Raw genomic sequence first — 20,638 nt, forward strand, 5'->3', positions numbered from 1 at the left:
TATAAGATTCTCTTGTAGGAAATTACTGCAAAGCTGTTTTAGTTATGTGAAGAACATTTTCAGATAGATACAAAAAGCTGTTTTGAGCTCAATACACATTATTCTGAAATAGAAACATCTTTATAAGAGTTTCTTGTAGGAAATTACTGCAAAGCTTTGTTAGTGATGGAAACAAGGTTTATACACCACAGGAAGCTGTTTGGAGCTCAATACACATGATTCTGAAATAGAAACATCTTTATAAGATTATCTTGTGGGAAATTAGTGCAAAGCTGTTTTAGTTATGTGAAGAACATTTTCAGATAGATACAAAAAGCTGTTTTGAGATCAATACACATTATTCTGAAATAAAAACATCTTAATGAAAGATTTTGATAGGAAAAGACTGTAAAGCTGTTTTGATGGAAACAAGTTTTAGACGGCCAATAAGCTTTTTGGAGCTCAATACACATCATTCTGACATAGAAACATCTTTATGCGAATTTTGTCTAGGAACAGACCGCAAATTACTGCAAAGCTGTGTTAGTGATGGAAACAAGTTTTCCACGCCCAAGAAGCTTTTGGAGCTCAATACACATGATTATGACATAGATACATCTTGATAAGATTCTCTTGTAGGAAATTAGTGCAAAGCTGTTTTAGTTAGAAGAACATTTTCAGATAGATACAAAAAGCTGTTTTGAGATCAATACACATTATTCTGAAATAGAAACATCTTTATAAGAGATTCTTGTAGGAAATCACTGCAAAGCTGTGTTAATGATGGAAACAAGATTTACACGCCCAAGAAGCTTTTTGGAGCTCAATACACATGATTATGACATAGATACATCTTTATAATATTCTCTTGTAGGAAATTACTGCAAAGCTGTTTTAGTTATGTGAAGAACATTTTCAGATAGATACAAAAAGCTGTTTTGAGCTCAATACACATTATTCTGAAATAGAAACATCTTTATAAGAGTTTCTTGTAGGAAATTACTGCAAAGCTTTGTTAGTGATGGAAACAAGGTTTATACACCACAGGAAGCTGTTTGGAGCTCAATACACATGATTCTGAAATAGAAACATCTTTATAAGATTATCTTGTGGGAAATTAGTGCAAAGCTGTTTTAGTTATGTGAAGAACATTTTCAGATAGATACAAAAAGCTGTTTTGAGATCAATACACATTATTCTGAAATAAAAACATCTTAATGAAAGATTTTGATAGGAAAAGACTGTAAAGCTGTTTTGATGGAAACAAGTTTTATACGGCCAATAAGCTTTTTGGAGCTCAATACACATCATTCTGACATGGAAACATCTTTATGCGAATTTTGTCTAGGAACAGACCGCAAATTACTGCAAAGCTGAGTTAGTGATGGAAACAAGGTTTATACAGCACAGGAAGCTGTTTGGAGCTCAATACACATGATTCTGAAATAGAAACATCTTTATAAGATTCTCTTGTAGGAAATTAGTGCAAAGCTGTTTTAGTTATGTGAAGAACATTTTCAGATAGATACAAAAAGCTGTTTTGAGCTCAATACACATTATTCTGAAATAAAAACATCTTAATGAAAGATTTTGATAGGAAAAGACTGTAAAGCTGTTTTGATGGAAACAAGTTTTATACGGCCAATAAGCTTTTTGGAGCTCAATACACATCATTCTGACATAGAAACATCTTTATGCGAATTTTGTCTAGGAACAGACCGCAAATTACTGCAAAGCTGTGTTAGTGATGGAAACAAGTTTTCCACGCCCAAGAAGCTTTTGGAGCTCAATACACATGATTATGACATAGATACATCTTTATAAGATTCTCTTGTAGGAAATTAGTGCAAAGCTGTTTTAGTTAGAAGAACATTTTCAGATAGATACAAAAAGCTGTTTTGAGATCAATACACATTATTCTGAAATAGAAACATCTTTATAAGAGTTTCTTGTAGGAAATTACTGTAAAGCTGTGTTAGTGATGGAAACAAGGCTTATAGACCACAGGAAGCTGTTTGGAGCTCAATACACATGATTCTGAAATAGAAACATCTTTATAAGATTCTCTTGTAGGAAATTAGTGCAAAGCTGTTTTAGTTATGTGAAGAACATTTTCAGATAGATACAAAAAGCTGTTTTGAGCTCAATACACATTATTCTGAAATAGAAACATCTTTATAAGAGTTTCTTGTAGGAAATTACTGCAAAGCTTTGTTAGTGATGGAAACAAGGTTTATACACCACAGGAAGCTGTTTGGAGCTCAATACACATGATTCTGAAATAGAAACATCTTTATAAGATTATCTTGTAGGAAATTAGTGCAAAGCTGTTTTAGTTATGTGAAGAACATTTTCAGATAGATACAAAAAGCTGTTTTGAGCTCAATACACATTATTCTGAAATATAAACATCTTTATGAGAGTTTCTTGTAGGAAATCACTGCAAAGCTGTGTTAATGATGGAAACAAGATTTACACGCCCAAGAAGCTTTTTGGAGCTCAATACACATGATTCTGACATAGAAACATCTATATGCGCATTTTGTCTAGGAACAGACCGCAAATTACTGCAAAGCTGTGTTAGTGATGGAAACAAGTTTTCCACGCCCAAGAAGCTTTTGGAGTTCAATACACATGATTCTGACTTAGAAACATCTTATTGAAAGATTTTGATAGGAAATGACTGTAAGCTGTTTTATTGATGCAAACAAGTTTTATACGGCCAAGAAGCTTTTTGGAGCTCAATACACATGATTATGACATAGATACATCTTTATAAGATTCTCTTGTAGGAAATTACTGCAAAGCTGTTTTAGTTATGTGAAGAACATTTTCAGATAGATACAAAAAGCTGTTTTGAGCTCAATACACATTATTCTGAAATAGAAACATCTTTATAAGAGTTTCTTGTAGGAAATTACTGCAAAGCTTTGGTAGTGATGGAAACAAGGTTTATACACCACATGAAGCTTTTTGGAGCTCAATACACATGATTCTGAAATAGAAACATCCTTACAAGATTATCTTGTAGGAAATTAGTGCAAAGCTGTTTTAGTTATGTGAAGAACATTTTCAGATAGATACAAAAAGCTGTTTTGAGATCAATACAAATTATTCTGAAATTGAAACATCTTTATAAGAGTTTCTTGTAGGAAATTACTGCAAAGCTGTGTTAGTGATGGAAACAAGGTTTATACACCACAGGAAGCTGTTTGGAGCTCAATACACATGATTCTGAAATAGAAACATCTTTATAAGATTCTCTTGTAGGAAATTAGTGCAAAGCTGTTTTAGTTATGTGAAGAACATTTTCAGATAGATACAAAAAGCTGTTTTGAGATCAATACACATTATTCTGAAATAGAAACATCTTTATCAGAGTTTCTTGTAGGAAATTAGTGCAAAGCTGTGTTAGTGAGGGAAACAAGGTTTATACACCACAGGAAGCTGTTTGGAGCTCAATACACATGATTCTGAAATAGAAACATCTTTATAAGATTCTCTTGTAGGAAATTAGTGCAAAGCTGTTTTAGTTATGTGAAGAACGTTTTCAGATAGATACAAAAAGCTGTTTTGAGATCAATACACATTATTCTGAAATAGAAACATCTTTATGAGAGTTTCTTGTAGGAAATCACTGCAAAGCTGTGTTAATGATGGAAACAAGATTTACACGTCCAAGAAGCTTTTTGGAGCTCAATACACATGATTATGACATAGATACATCTTTATAAGATTCTGTTGTAGGAAATTATTGCAAAGCTGTTTTAGTTATGTGAAGAACATTTTCAGATAGATACAAAAAGCTGTTTTGAGATCAATACACATTATTCTGAAATAGAGACATCTTTATGCAAATTTTATCTTAGGAACAGACTGCAAAGCTGTTTTAGTGATAGAAAAAAGGTCAATACACATTATTCTGAAATAGAAACATCTTTATAATAGTTTCTTGTAGGAAATTACTGCAAAGCTGTGTTAGTGATGGAAACAAGGTTTATACACCACAGGAAGCTGTTTGGAGCTCAATACACATGATTCTGAAAAATAAACATCTTTATAGGATTCTCTTGTAGGAAATTAGTGCAAAGCTGTTTTAGTTATGTGAAGAACATTTTCAGATAGATACAAAAAGCTGTTTTGAGATCAATACACATTATTCTGAAATAGAAACATCTTTATGAGAGTTTCTTGTAGGAAATCACTGCAAAGCTGTGTTAATGATGGAAACAAGATTTACTCGCCCAAGAAGCTTTTTGGAGCTCAATACACATGATTCTGACATAGAAACATCTATATGCGAATTTTGTCTAGTAACAGACCGCAAATTACTGCAAAGCTGTGTTAGTGATGGAAACAAGTTTTCCACGCCCAAGAAGCTTTTGGAGTTCAATACACATGATTCTGACATAGAAACATCTTAATGAAAGATTTTGATAGGAAATGACTGTAAGCTGTTTTATTGATGCAAACAAGTTTTATACGGCTAAGAAGCTTTTTGGAGCTCAATACACATGATTATGACATAGATACATCTTTATAAGATTCTCTTGTAGGAAATTAGTGCAAAGCTGTTTTAGTTATGTGAAGAACATTTTCAGATAGATACAAAAAGCTGTTTTGAGCTCAATACACATTATTCTGAAATAGAAACATCTTTATAAGAGTTTCTTGTAGGAAATTACTGCAAAGCTTTGTTAGTGATGGAACCAAGGTTTATACACCACAGGAAGCTGTTTGGAGCTCAATACACATGATTCTGAAATAGAAACATCTTTATAAGATTATCTTGTAGGAAATTAGTGCAAAGCTGTTTTAGTTATGTGAAGAACATTTTCAGATAGATACAAAAAGCTGTTTTGAGATCAATACACATTATTCCGAAATAAAAACAACTTAATGAAAGATTTTGATAGGAAAAGACTGTAAAGCTGTTTTGATGGAAACAAGTTTTATACGGCCAATAAGCTTTTTGGAGCTCAATACACATCATTCTGACATGGAAACATCTTTATGCGAATTTTGTCTAGGAACAGACCGCAAATTACTGCAAAGCTGTGTTAGTGATGGAAATAAGGTTTAAACAGCACAGGAAGCTGTTTGGAGCTCAATAGACATGATTCTGAAATAGAAACATCTTTATAAGATTCTCTTGTAGGAAATTAGTGCAAAGCTGTTTTAGTTATGTGAAGAACGTTTTCAGATAGATACAAAAAGCTGTTTTGAGATCAATACACATTATTCTGAAATAGAAACATCTTTATAAGAGTTTCTTGTAGGAAATTACTGCAAAGCTGTGTTAGTGATGGAAACAAGGTTTATACACCACAGGAAGCTGTTTGGAGCAAAATACACATGATTCTGAAATAGAAACATCTTTATAAGATTCTCTTGTAGGAAATTAGTGCAAAGCTGTTTTAGTTATATGAAGAACATTTTCAGATAGATACAAAAAGCTGTTTTGAGATCAATACAAATTATTCTGAAATAGAAACATCTTTATGCAAATTTTATCTTAGGAACAGACTGCAAAGCTGTTTTAGTGATAGAAAAAAGGTCAATACACATTATTCTGAAATAGAAACATCTTTATAAGAGTTTCTTGTAGGAAATTACTGCAAAGCTGTGTTAGTGATGGAAACAAGGTTTATACACCACAGGAAGCTGTTTGGAGCAAAATACACATGATTCTGAAATAGAAACATCTTTATAAGATTCTCTTGTAGGAAATTAGTGCAAAGCTGTTTTAGTTATATGAAGAACATTTTCAGATAGATACAAAAAGCTGTTTTGAGATCAATACAAATTATTCTGAAATAGAAACATCTTTATGCAAATTTTATCTTAGGAACAGACTGCAAAGCTGTTTTAGTGATAGAAAAAAGGTCAATACACATTATTCTGAAATATAAACATCTTTATAATAGTTTCTTGTAGGAAATTACTGCAAAGCTGTGTTAGTGATGGAAACAAGGTTTATACACCACAGGAAGCTGTTTGGAGCTCAATACACATGATTCTGACATAAAAACTTTATGATGCAAACAAGTTTATACGGCCAAGAAGCTTTTGGAGCTCATCCACACGATTCTGACAAAGAAACATCTTTATAGAGTTTCTTGTAGGAAATTGCAAGCTGTTTAGTTATGGAACACACAGACAAAGCTTTGGAGCAATACACATGATTCTGAAAGAACATCTTTATAGATTCTTGTAGGAAATTACTGCAAAGCTGTTTTATGATGGAAACATTTTCAATTGGAGATCAATACACATGATTCTGACATAGAAACATCTTTATGATTTTGTAGGAAATCACTGCAAAGCTGTGTTAATGATGGAAACAAGATTTACTCGCCCAAGAAGCTTTTTGGAGCTCAATACACATGATTCTGACATAGAAACATCTATATGCGAATTTTGTCTAGGAACAGACCGCAAATTACTGCAAAGCTGTGTTAGTGATGGAAACAAGGTTTATACACCACAGGAAGCTGTTTGGAGCTCAATACACATGATTCTGAAAAATAAACATCTTTATAGGATTCTCTTGTAGGAAATTAGTGCAAAGCTGTTTTAGTTATGTGAAGAACATTTTCAGATAGATACAAAAAGCTGTTTTGAGATCAATACACATTATTCTGAAATAGAAACATCTTTATTAGAGTTTCTTGTAGGAAATCACTGCAAAGCTGTGTTAATGATGGAAACAAGTTTTACACGCCCAAGAACCTTTGGAGTTCAATACACATGATTCTGACATAGAAACATCTTGATGAAAGATTTTGATAGGAAATGACTGTAAGCTGTTTTATTGATGCAAACAAGTTTTATACGGCCAAGAAGCTTTTTGGAGCTCAATCCACACGATTCTGACAAAGAAACATCTTTATAAGAGTTTCTTGTAGGATATTCCTTGCAAAGCTGTGTTAGTGATGGAAACAAGGTTTATACACCACAGGAAGCTGTTTGGAGCTCAATACACATGATTCTGAAAAATAAACATCTTTATAGGATTCTCTTGTAGGAAATTAGTGCAAAGCTGTTTTAGTTATGTGAAGAACATTTTCAGATAGATACAAAAAGCTGTTTTGAGATCAATACACATTATTCTGAAATAGAAACATCTTTATGAGAGTTTCTTGTAGGAAATCACTGCAAAGCTGTGTTAATGATGGAAACAAGATTTACTCGCCCAAGAAGCTTTTTGGAGCTCAATACACATGATTCTGACATAGAAACATTTATATGCGAATTTTGTCTAGGAACAGACCGCAAATTACTGCAAAGTTGTGTTAGTGATGGAAACAAGTTTTCCACGCCCAAGAACCTTTGGAGTTCAATACACATGATTCTGACATAGAAACATCTTGATGAAAGATTTTGATAGGAAATGACTGTAAGCTGTTTTATTGATGCAAACAAGTTTTATACGGCCAAGAAGCTTTTTGGAGCTCAATCCACACGATTCTGACAAAGAAACATCTTTATAAGAGTTTCTTGTAGGATATTCCTTGCAAAGCTGTGTTAGTGATGGAAACAAGGTTTATACACCACAGGAAGCTGTTTGGAGCTCAATACACATGATTCTGAAAAATAAACATCTTTATAGGATTCTCTTGTAGGAAATTAGTGCAAAGCTGTTTTAGTTATGTGAAGAACATTTTCAGATAGATACAAAAAGCTGTTTTGAGATCAATACACATTATTCTGAAATAGAAACATCTTTATGAGAGTTTCTTGTAGGAAATCACTGCAAAGCTGTGTTAATGATGGAAACAAGATTTACTCGCCCAAGAAGCTTTTTGGAGCTCAATACACATGATTCTGACATAGAAACATTTATATGCGAATTTTGTCTAGGAACAGACCGCAAATTACTGCAAAGCTGTGTTAGTGATGGAAACAAGTTTTCCACGCCCAAGAACCTTTGGAGTTCAATACACATGATTCTGACATAGAAACATCTTGATGAAAGATTTTGATAGGAAATGACTGTAAGCTGTTTTATTGATGCAAACAAGTTTTATACGGCCAAGAAGCTTTTTGGAGCTCAATCCACACGATTCTGACAAAGAAACATCTTTATAAGAGTTTCTTGTAGGATATTCCTTGCAAAGCTGTGTTAGTGATGGAAACAAGGTTTATACACCACAGGAAGCTGTTTGGAGCTCAATACACATGATTCTGAAAAATAAACATCTTTATAGGATTCTCTTGTAGGAAATTAGTGCAAAGCTGTTTTAGTTATGTGAAGAACATTTTCAGATAGATACAAAAAGCTGTTTTGAGATCAATACACATTATTCTGAAATAGAAACATCTTTATGAGAGTTTCTTGTAGGAAATCACTGCAAAGCTGTGTTAATGATGGAAACAAGATTTACTCGCCCAAGAAGCTTTTTGGAGCTCAATACACATGATTCTGACATAGAAACATTTATATGCGAATTTTGTCTAGGAACAGACCGCAAATTACTGCAAAGTTGTGTTAGTGATGGAAACAAGTTTTCCACGCCCAAGAACCTTTGGAGTTCAATACACATGATTCTGACATAGAAACATCTTGATGAAAGATTTTGATAGGAAATGACTGTAAGCTGTTTTATTGATGCAAACAAGTTTTATACGGCCAAGAAGCTTTTTGGAGCTCAATCCACACGATTCTGACAAAGAAACATCTTTATAAGAGTTTCTTGTAGGATATTCCTTGCAAAGCTGTGTTAGTGATGGAAACAAGGTTTATACACCACAGGACGCTGTTTGGAGCTCAATACACATGATTCTGAAAAATAAACATCTTTATAGGATTCTCTTGTAGGAAATTAGTGCAAAGCTGTTTTAGTTATGTGAAGAACATTTTCAGATAGATACAAAAAGCTGTTTTGAGATCAATACACATTATTCTGAAATAGAAACATCTTTATGAGAGTTTCTTGTAGGAAATCACTGCAAAGCTGTGTTAATGATGGAAACAAGATTTACTCGCCCAAGAAGCTTTTTGGAGCTCAATACACATGATTCTGACATAGAAACATTTATATGCGAATTTTGTCTAGGAACAGACCGCAAATTACTGCAAAGTTGTGTTAGTGATGGAAACAAGTTTTCCACGCCCAAGAACCTTTGGAGTTCAATACACATGATTCTGACATAGAAACATCTTGATGAAAGATTTTGATAGGAAATGACTGTAAGCTGTTTTATTGATGCAAACAAGTTTTATACGGCCAAGAAGCTTTTTGGAGCTCAATCCACACGATTCTGACAAAGAAACATCTTTATAAGAGTTTCTTGTAGGATATTCCTTGCAAAGCTGTGTTAGTGATGGAAACAAGGTTTATACACCACAGGAAGCTGTTTGGAGCTCAATACACATGATTCTGAAAAATAAACATCTTTATAGGATTCTCTTGTAGGAAATTAGTGCAAAGCTGTTTTAGTTATGTGAAGAACATTTTCAGATAGATACAAAAAGCTGTTTTGAGATCAATACACATTATTCTGAAATAGAAACATCTTTATGAGAGTTTCTTGTAGGAAATCACTGCAAAGCTGTGTTAATGATGGAAACAAGATTTACTCGCCCAAGAAGCTTTTTGGAGCTCAATACACATGATTCTGACATAGAAACATTTATATGCGAATTTTGTCTAGGAACAGACCGCAAATTACTGCAAAGTTGTGTTAGTGATGGAAACAAGTTTTCCACGCCCAAGAACCTTTGGAGTTCAATACACATGATTCTGACATAGAAACATCTTGATGAAAGATTTTGATAGGAAATGACTGTAAGCTGTTTTATTGATGCAAACAAGTTTTATACGGCCAAGAAGCTTTTTGGAGCTCAATCCACACGATTCTGACAAAGAAACATCTTTATAAGAGTTTCTTGTAGGATATTCCTTGCAAAGCTGTGTTAGTGATGGAAACAAGGTTTATACACCACAGGAAGCTGTTTGGAGCTCAATACACATGATTCTGAAAAATAAACATCTTTATAGGATTCTCTTGTAGGAAATTAGTGCAAAGCTGTTTTAGTTATGTGAAGAACATTTTCAGATAGATACAAAAAGCTGTTTTGAGATCAATACACATTATTCTGAAATAGAAACATCTTTATGAGAGTTTCTTGTAGGAAATCACTGCAAAGCTGTGTTAATGATGGAAACAAGATTTACTCGCCCAAGAAGCTTTTTGGAGCTCAATACACATGATTCTGACATAGAAACATCTATATGCGAATTTTGTCTAGGACCAGACCGCAAATTTGCAAAGCTGTGTTAGTGATGGAAACAAGGTTTATACACCACAGGAAGCTGTTTGGAGCTCAATACACATGATTCTGAAAAATAAACATCTTTATAGGATTCTCTTGTAGGAAATTAGTGCAAAGCTGTTTTAGTTATGTGAAGAACATTTTCAGATAGATACAAAAAGCTGTTTTGAGATCAATACACATTATTCTGAAATAGAAACATCTTTATGAGAGTTTTGTAGGAAATCACTGCAAAGCTGTGTTATTGATGCAAACAAGTTTTATACGCCCAAGAAGCTTTTTGGAGCTCAATACACATGATTCTGACATAGAAACATCTTTATGCGAATTTTGTCTAGGAGACGAAATCACTGCAAAGCTGTGTTAATGATGGAAACAAGGTTTATACACCACAGGAAGCTGTTTGGAGCTCAATACACATGATTCTGACAAAGAAACATCTTTATAGGATTTTCTTGTAGGAAATTAGTGCAAAGCTGTTTTAGTTATGTGAAGAACATTTTCAGATAGATACAAAAAGCTGTTTTGAGATCAATACACATTATTCTGAAATAGAAACATCTTTATAGAGTTTCTTGTAGGAAATCACTGCAAAGCTGTGTTATGATGGAAACAAGTTTATCGCCCAAGAAGCTTTTGGAGCTCAATACACATGATTCTGACATAGAAACATCTTTATGCGAATTTTGTCTAGGAACAGACTGCAAAGCTGTTTAGTGATGACAAAAAGGTCAATACACATATTCTGAAATAGAAACATCTTATGAAGTTTTGTAGGAAATACTGCAAAGCTGTTTTGATGGAAACAGTTTATCGCCCAAGAAGCTTTTGGAGCTCAATACACATGATTCTGACATAGAAACATCTTTATGCGAATTTTGTCTAGGAACAGACCGCAAATTACTGCAAAGCTGTGTTAGTGATGGAAACAGTTTTCACGCCCAAGAAGCTTTTGGAGATCAATACACATTATTCTGACATAGAAACATCTTTATGAGAGTTTCTTGTAGGAAATTACTGCAAAGCTGTGTTAGTGATGGAAACAAGGTTTATACACCACAGGAAGCTGTTTGGAGCTCAATACACATGATTCTGACATAGAAACATCTTAATGAAAGATTTTGATAGGAAATGACTGTAAGGCTGTTTTATTGATGCAAACAAGTTTTATACGGCCAAGAAGCTTTTTGGAGCTCAATCCACACGATTCTGACAAAGAAACATCTTTATAAGAGTTTATTGTAGGATATTCCTTGCAAAGCTGTGTTAGTGATGGAAACAAGGTTTATACACCACAGGAAGCTGTTTGGAGCTCAATACACATGATTCTGAAAAATAAACATCTTTATAAGATTCTCTTGTAGGAAATTAGTGCAAAGCTGTTTTAGTTATGTGAAGAACATTTTCAGATAGATACAAAAAGCTGTTTTGAGATCAATACACATTATTCTGAAATAGAAACATCTTTATGAGAGTTTCTTGTAGGAAATCACTGCAAAGCTGTGTTAATGATGGAAACAAGATTTACTCGCCCAAGAAGCTTTTTGGAGCTCAATACACATGATTCTGACATAGAAACATTTATATGCGAATTTTGTCTAGGAACAGACCGCAAATTACTGCAAAGTTGTGTTAGTGATGGAAACAAGTTTTCCACGCCCAAGAACCTTTGGAGTTCAATACACATGATTCTGACATAGAAACATCTTGATGAAAGATGTTGATAGGAAATGACTGTAAGCTGTTTTATTGATGCAAACAAGTTTTATACGGCCAAGAAGCTTTTTGGAGCTCAATCCACACGATTCTGACAAAGAAACATCTTTATAAGAGTTTCTTGTAGGATATTCCTTGCAAAGCTGTGTTAGTGATGGAAACAAGGTTTATACACCACAGGAAGCTGTTTGGAGCTCAATACACATGATTCTGAAAAATAAACATCTTTATAGGATTCTCTTGTAGGAAATTAGTGCAAAGCTGTTTTAGTTATGTGAAGAACATTTTCAGATAGATACAAAAAGCTGTTTTGAGATCAATACACATTATTCTGAAATAGAAACATCTTTATGAGAGTTTCTTGTAGGAAATCACTGCAAAGCTGTGTTAATGATGGAAACAAGATTTACTCGCCCAAGAAGCTTTTTGGAGCTCAATACACATGATTCTGACATAGAAACATCTATATGCGAATTTTGTCTAGGAACAGACCGCAAATTACTGCAAAGCTGTGTTAGTGATGGACACAAGTTTTCCACGCCCAAGAACCTTTGGAGTTCAATACACATGATTCTGACATAGAAACATCTTGATGAAAGATTTTGATAGGAAATGACTGTAAGCTGTTTTATTGATGCAAACAAGTTTTATACGGCCAAGAAGCTTTTTGGAGCTCAATCCACACGATTCTGACAAAGAAACATCTTTATAAGAGTTTCTTGTAGGATATTCCTTGCAAAGCTGTGTTAGTGATGGAAACAAGGTTTATACACCACAGGAAGCTGTTTGGAGCTCAATACACATGATTCTGAAAAATAAACATCTTTATAGGATTCTCTTGTAGGAAATTAGTGCAAAGCTGTTTTAGTTATGTGAAGAACATTTTCAGATAGATACAAAAAGCTGTTTTGAGATCAATACACATTATTCTGAAATAGAAACATCTTTATGAGAGTTTCTTGTAGGAAATCACTGCAAAGCTGTGTTAATGATGGAAACAAGATTTACTCGCCCAAGAAGCTTTTTGGAGCTCAATACACATGATTCTGACATAGAAACATTTATATGCGAATTTTGTCTAGGAACAGACCGCAAATTACTGCAAAGTTGTGTTAGTGATGGAAACAAGTTTTCCACGCCCAAGAACCTTTGGAGTTCAATACACATGATTCTGACATAGAAACATCTTGATGAAAGATTTTGATAGGAAATGACTGTAAGCTGTTTTATTGATGCAAACAAGTTTTATACGGCCAAGAAGCTTTTTGGAGCTCAATCCACACGATTCTGACAAAGAAACATCTTTATAAGAGTTTCTTGTAGGATATTCCTTGCAAAGCTGTGTTAGTGATGGAAACAAGGTTTATACACCACAGGACGCTGTTTGGAGCTCAATACACATGATTCTGAAAAATAAACATCTTTATAGGATTCTCTTGTAGGAAATTAGTGCAAAGCTGTTTTAGTTATGTGAAGAACATTTTCAGATAGATACAAAAAGCTGTTTTGAGATCAATACACATTATTCTGAAATAGAAACATCTTTATGAGAGTTTCTTGTAGGAAATCACTGCAAAGCTGTGTTAATGATGGAAACAAGATTTACTCGCCCAAGAAGCTTTTTGGAGCTCAATACACATGATTCTGACATAGAAACATTTATATGCGAATTTTGTCTAGGAACAGACCGCAAATTACTGCAAAGTTGTGTTAGTGATGGAAACAAGTTTTCCACGCCCAAGAACCTTTGGAGTTCAATACACATGATTCTGACATAGAAACATCTTGATGAAAGATTTTGATAGGAAATGACTGTAAGCTGTTTTATTGATGCAAACAAGTTTTATACGGCCAAGAAGCTTTTTGGAGCTCAATCCACACGATTCTGACAAAGAAACATCTTTATAAGAGTTTCTTGTAGGATATTCCTTGCAAAGCTGTGTTAGTGATGGAAACAAGGTTTATACACCACAGGACGCTGTTTGGAGCTCAATACACATGATTCTGAAAAATAAACATCTTTATAGGATTCTCTTGTAGGAAATTAGTGCAAAGCTGTTTTAGTTATGTGAAGAACATTTTCAGATAGATACAAAAAGCTGTTTTGAGATCAATACACATTATTCTGAAATAGAAACATCTTTATGAGAGTTTCTTGTAGGAAATCACTGCAAAGCTGTGTTAATGATGGAAACAAGATTTACTCGCCCAAGAAGCTTTTTGGAGCTCAATACACATGATTCTGACATAGAAACATCTATATGCGAATTTTGTCTAGGAACAGACCGCAAATTACTGCAAAGCTGTGTTAGTGATGGAAACAAGTTTCCACGCCCAAGAACCTTTGGAGTTCAATACACATGATTCTGACAAAGAAACATCTTTATAAGAGTTTCTTGTAGGATATTCCTTGCAAAGCTGTGTTAGTGATGGAAACAAGGTTTATACACCACAGGAAGCTGTTTGGAGCTCAATACACATGATTCTGAAAAATAAACATCTTTATAGGATTCTCTTGTAGGAAATTAGTGCAAAGCTGTTTTAGTTATGTGAAGAACATTTTCAGATAGATACAAAAAGCTGTTTTGAGATCAATACACATTATTCTGAAATAGAAACATCTTTATGAAAGATTTTGATAGGAAATGACTGTAAGCTGTTTTATTGATGCAAACAAGTTTTATACGGCCAAGAAGCTTTTTGGAGCTCAATACACATGATTCTGACATAGAAACATCTTTATGCGAATTTTGTCTTAGGAACAGACTGTAAAGCTGTTTTAGTGATGGAATAAAATGTTTACACGCTACAGGAAGTTGTTTGGAGCTCAATACACATTATTCTGACATAGATACATCTTTATAAGATTCTCTTGTAGGAAATTACTGCAAAGCTGTTTTAGTTATGTGAAGAACATTTTCAGATAGATACAAAAAGCTGTTTTGAGATCAATACACATTATTCTGAAATAGAAACATCTTTATAAGAGTTTCTTGTAGGAAATTACTGCAAAGCTGTGTTAGTGATGGATACAAGTTTTCCACGCCCAAGAAGCTCTTTGGAGTTCAATACACATTATTCTGAAATAGAAACATCTTTATGCGAATTTTGTCTTAGGAACAGACTGCAAAGCTGTTTTAGTGATAGAAAAAAGGTCAATACACATTATTCTGAAATAACAAAATCTTAATGAAAGATTTTGATAGGAAAAGACTGTAAAGCTGTTTTGATGGAAACGAGTGTTATACGGCCAATAAGCTTTTTGGAGCTCAATACACATCATTCTGACATGGAAACATCTTTATGCGAATTTTGTCTAGGAACAGACCGCAAATTACTGCAAAGCAGTGTTAGTGATGGAAAGAAGTTTTCCACGCCCAAGAAGCTTTTGGAGCTCAATACACATGATTATGACATAGATACATCTTTATAAGAGTTTCTTGTAGGAAATTACTGCAAAGCTGTGTTAGTGATGGAAACAAGATTTATACACCACAGGAAGCTGTTTGGAGCTCAATGCAGAAAATTCTGACATAAAAACATCTTAATGAAAGATTTTTTTATAGGAAATGACTGTAAGCTGTTTTATTGATGCAAACAAGATTTCCACGCCCAAGAAGCTTTTTGGAGCTCAATACACATGATTATGACATAGATACATCTTTATAAGATTCTCTTGTAGGAAATTAGTGCAAAGCTGTTTTAGTTATGTGAAGAACATTTTCAGATAGATACAAAAAGCTGTTTTGAGATCAATACACATTATTCTGAAATAGAAACATCTTTATGAGAGTTTCTTGTAGGAATTCACGGCAAAGCTGTGTTAGTGATGGAAACAAGGTTTATACACCACAAGAAGCTGTTTGGAGCAAAATGCAGAAAATTCTGACATAAAAACATCTTAATGAAAGATTTTTTTATAGGAAATGACTGTAAGCTGTTTTATTGATGCAAACAAGTTTTATACGGCCAAGAAGCTTTTTGGAGCTTAATCCACATGCTTTTGACATAGATACATCTTTATAAGAGTTTCTTGTAGGATATTCTTTGCAAAGCTGTTTTAGTGATGGAAAAAATGTTACACGTTATTCTGAAATAGAAACACCTTTATAGGATTATCCGTAAGAAATTACTGCAAAGCTGTGTTAGTGATGGAAACAAGTTTTCCACGCCCAAGAAGCTTTTGGAGCTCAATACACATCATTGTAAAATAGAAACATCTTTATAAGATTCTCTTGTAGGAAATTAGTGCAAAGCTGTTTTAGTTATGTGAAGAACATTTTCAGATAGATACAAAAAGCTGTTTTGAGATCAATACACATTATTCTGAAATAGAAACATCTTTATGAGAGTTTCTTGTAGGAAATCACTGCAAAGCTGTGTTAATGATGGAAACAAGATTTATTCGCCCAAGAAGCTTTTGGGAGCTCAATACACATGATTCTGACATAGAAACATCTATATGCGAATTTTGTCTAGGAACAGACCGCAAATTACTGCAAAGCTGTGTTAGTGATGGAAACAAGATTTACTCGCCCAAGAAGCTTTTGGGAGCTCAATACACATGATTCTGACATAGAAACATCTATATGCGAATTTTGTCTAGGAACAGACCGCAAATTACTGCAAAGCTGTGTTAGTGATGGAAACAAGTTTTCCACGCCCAAGAAGCTTTTGGAATTCAATACACATGATTCTGACATAGAAACATCTTAATGAAAGATTTTGATAGGAAATGACTGTAAGCTGTTTTATTGATGCAAACAAGTTTTATACGGCCAAGAAGCTTTTTGGAGCTCAATCCACACGATTCTGACAAAGAAACATCTTTATAAGAGTTTCTTCTGGATATTCCTTGCAAAGCTGTGTTAGTGATGGAAACAAGGTTTATACACCACAGGAAGCTGTTTGGAGCTCAATACACATGATTCTGAAAAATAAACATCTTTATAGGATTCTCTTGTAGGAAATTAGTGCAAAGCTGTTTTAGTTATGTGAAGAACATTTTCAGATAGATACAAAAAGCTGTTTTGAGATCAATACACATTATTCTGAAATAGAAACATCTTTATGAAAGATTTTGATAGGAAATGACTGTAAGCTGTTTTATTGATGCAAACAAGTTTTATACGGCCAAGAAGCTTTTTGGAGCTCAATCCACACGATTCTGACAAAGAAACATCTTTATAAGAGTATCTTGTAGGAAATTAGTGCAAAGGTGTTTTAGTTATGTGAAGAACATTTTCAGATAGATACAAAAAGCTTTTTTGAGATCAATACACATTATTCTGAAATAGAAACATCTTTATGAGAGTTTCTTGTAGGAAATCACTGTAAAGCTGTGTTAGTGATGGAAACAAGTTTTCAACGCTCAAGAGCTTTTTGGAGCTCAGTACACATGATACTGACATAAAAACATCTTTATGCGAATTTTGTCTTAGGAACAGACTGTAAAGCTGTTTTAGTGATGGAATAAAAGGTTTACACGCTACAGGAAGTTGTTTGGAGCTCAATACACATTATTCTGACATAGATACATCTTTATAAGATTCTCTTGTAGGAAATTACTGCAAAGCTGTTTTAGTTATGTGAAGAACATTTTCAGATAGATACAAAAGCTGTTTTGAGATCAATACACATTATTCTGAAATAGAAACATCTTTATAAGAGTTTCTTGTAGGAAATTACTGCAAAGCTGTGTTAGTGATGGATACAAGTTTTCCACGCCCAAGAAGCTCTTTGGAGTTCAATACACATTATTCTGAAATAGAAACATCTTTATGCGAATTTTGTCTTAGGAACAGACTGCAAAGCTGTTTTAGTGATAGAAAAAAGGTCAATACACATTATTCTGAAATAGAAACATCTTTATAAGAATCTCTTGTAGGAAATTAGTGCAAAGCTGTTTTAGTTATGTGAAGAACATTTTCAGATAGATACAAAAAGCTGTTTTGAGATCAATACACATTATTCTGAAATAACAAAATCTTAATGAAAGATTTTGATAGGAAAAGACTGTAAAGCTGTTTTGATGGAAACGAGTTTTATACGGCCAATAAGCTTTTTGGAGCTCAATACACATCATTCTGACATGGAAACATCTTTATGCGTATTTTGGCTAGGAACAGACTGCAAATTACTGCAAAGCTGTGTTAGTGATGGAAACAAGTTTTCCACGCCCAAGAAGCTTTTGGATCTCAATCCACACGATTCTGACAAAGAAACATCTTTATAAGAGTTTCTTGTAGGATATTCCTTGCAAAGCTGCGTTAGTGATGGAAACATGGTTTATACACCACAGGAAGCTGTTTGGAGCTCAATAACATGATTCTGAAAAATAAACATCTTTATAGGATTCTCTTGTAGGAAATTAGTGCAAAGCTGTTTTAGTTATGTGAAGAACATTTTCAGATAGATACAAAAAGCTGTTTTGAGATCAATACACATTATTCTGAAATAGAAACATCTTTATGAGAGTTTCTGGTAGGAATTCACTGTAAAGCTGTGTTACTGATGGAAACAAGTTTTCCACGCTCAAGAGCTTTTTGGAGCTCAGTACACATGATACTGACATAAAAACATCTTTATGCGAATTTTGTCTTAGGAACAGACTGTAAAGCTGTTTTAGTGATGGAAAAAAAGGTTTACACGCTACAGGAAGCTGTTTGGAGCTCAATGCAGAAAATTCTGACATAAAAACATCTTAATGAAAGATTTTTTTAATAGGAAATGACTGTAAGCTGTTTTATTGATGCAAACAAGATTTATACGCCCAAGAAGCTTTTTGGAGCTCAATCCACACGATTCTGACAAAGAAACATCTTTATAAGAGTTTCTTGTAGGAAATTAGTGCAAAGCTGTTTTAGTTATGTGAAGAACATTTTCAGATAGATACAAAAAGCTGTTTTGAGATCAATACACATTATTCTGAAATAGAAACATCTTTATGAGAGTTTCTTGTAGGAAATCACGGCAAAGCTGTGTTAGTGATGGAAACAAGGTTTATACACCACAAGAAGCTGTTTGGAGCAAAATGCAGAAAATTCTGACATAAAAACATCTTAATGAAAGATTTTTTTATAGGAAATGACTGTAAGCTGTTTTATTGATGCAAACAAGTTTTATACGGCCAAGAAGCTTTTTGGAGCTCAATCCACATGATTCTGACATAGAAACATCTTGATAAGAGTTTCTGTAGGATATTCTTTATGCAAACAGTTTTAGTGATGGCAAAAGCTTTTTGTTACACGTATTCTGACAAATAGAAACACTTTATAGGATTTCTGTAGAAATTACTGCAAAGCTGTGTTAGTGATGGAAACAAGGTTTTCCACCACAGGAAGCTGTTTGGAGCTCAATACACATGATTCTGAAAAATAAACATCTTTATAGGATTCTCTTGTAGGAAATTAGTGCAAAGCTGTTTTAGTTATGTGAAGAACATTTTCAGATAGATACAAAAAGCTGTTTTGAGATCAATACACATTATTCTGAAATAGAAACATCTTTATGAGAGTTTCTTGTAGGAAATCACTGCAAAGCTGTGTTAATGATGGAAACAAGATTTATTCGCCCAAGAAGCTTTTGGGAGCTCAATACACATGATTCTGACATAGAAACATCTATATGCGAATTTTGTCTAGGAACAGACCGCAAATTACTGCAAAGCTGTGTTAGTGATGGAAACAAGATTTACTCGCCCAAGAAGCTTTTGGGAGCTCAATACACATGATTCTGACATAGAAACATCTATATGCGAATTTTGTCTAGGAACAGACCGCAAATTACTGCAAAGCTGTGTTAGTGATGGAAACAAGTTTTCCACGCCCAAGAAGCTTTTGGAGTTCAATACACATGATTCTGACATAGAAACATCTTGATGAAAGATTTTGATAGGAAATGACTGTAAGCTGTTTTATTGATGCAAACAAGTTTTATACGGCCAAGAAGCTTTTTGGAGCTCAATCCACACGATTCTGACAAAGAAACATCTTTATAAGAGTTTCTTGTAGGATATTCCTTGCAAAGCTGTGTTAGTGATGGAAACAAGGTTTATACACCACAGGAAGCTGTTTGGAGCTCAATACACATGATTCTGAAAAATAAACATCTTTATAGGATTCTCTTGTAGGAAATTAGTGCAAAGCTGTTTTAGTTATGTGAAGAACATTTTCAGATAGATACAAAAAGCTGTTTTGAGATCAATACACATTATTCTGAAATAGAAACATCTTTATGAGAGTTTCGATAGGAAATCACTGCAAAGCTGTGTTATTGATGCAAACAAGTTTACTACGGCCCAAGAAGCTTTTTGGAGCTCAATACACACGATTCTGACATAGAAACATCTTTATATGCGTATCTTGTCTAGGAAAGACCGCAAATTACTGCAAAGGTGTGTTAGTTATGTGAAACAATTTTCCACGACACAAAAACGCTTTTGGAGTTCAATACACATGATTCTGACATAGAAACATCTTGATGAGAGATTTTGTAGGAAATCACTGTAAGCTGTGTTTAGTGATGCAAACAAGTTTTATACGGCCAAGAAGCTTTTTGGAGCTCAATCCACACGATTCTGACAAAGAAACATCTTTATGCGAATTTTGTCTTAGGAACAGACTGTAAAGCTGTTTTAGTGATGGAATAAAAGGTTTACACGCT

This window comes from Sander lucioperca, chromosome 3 (assembly GCF_008315115.2).
Source record: "Sander lucioperca isolate FBNREF2018 chromosome 3, SLUC_FBN_1.2, whole genome shotgun sequence".
Classification (NCBI taxonomy): Eukaryota; Metazoa; Chordata; class Actinopteri; order Perciformes; family Percidae; genus Sander; species Sander lucioperca.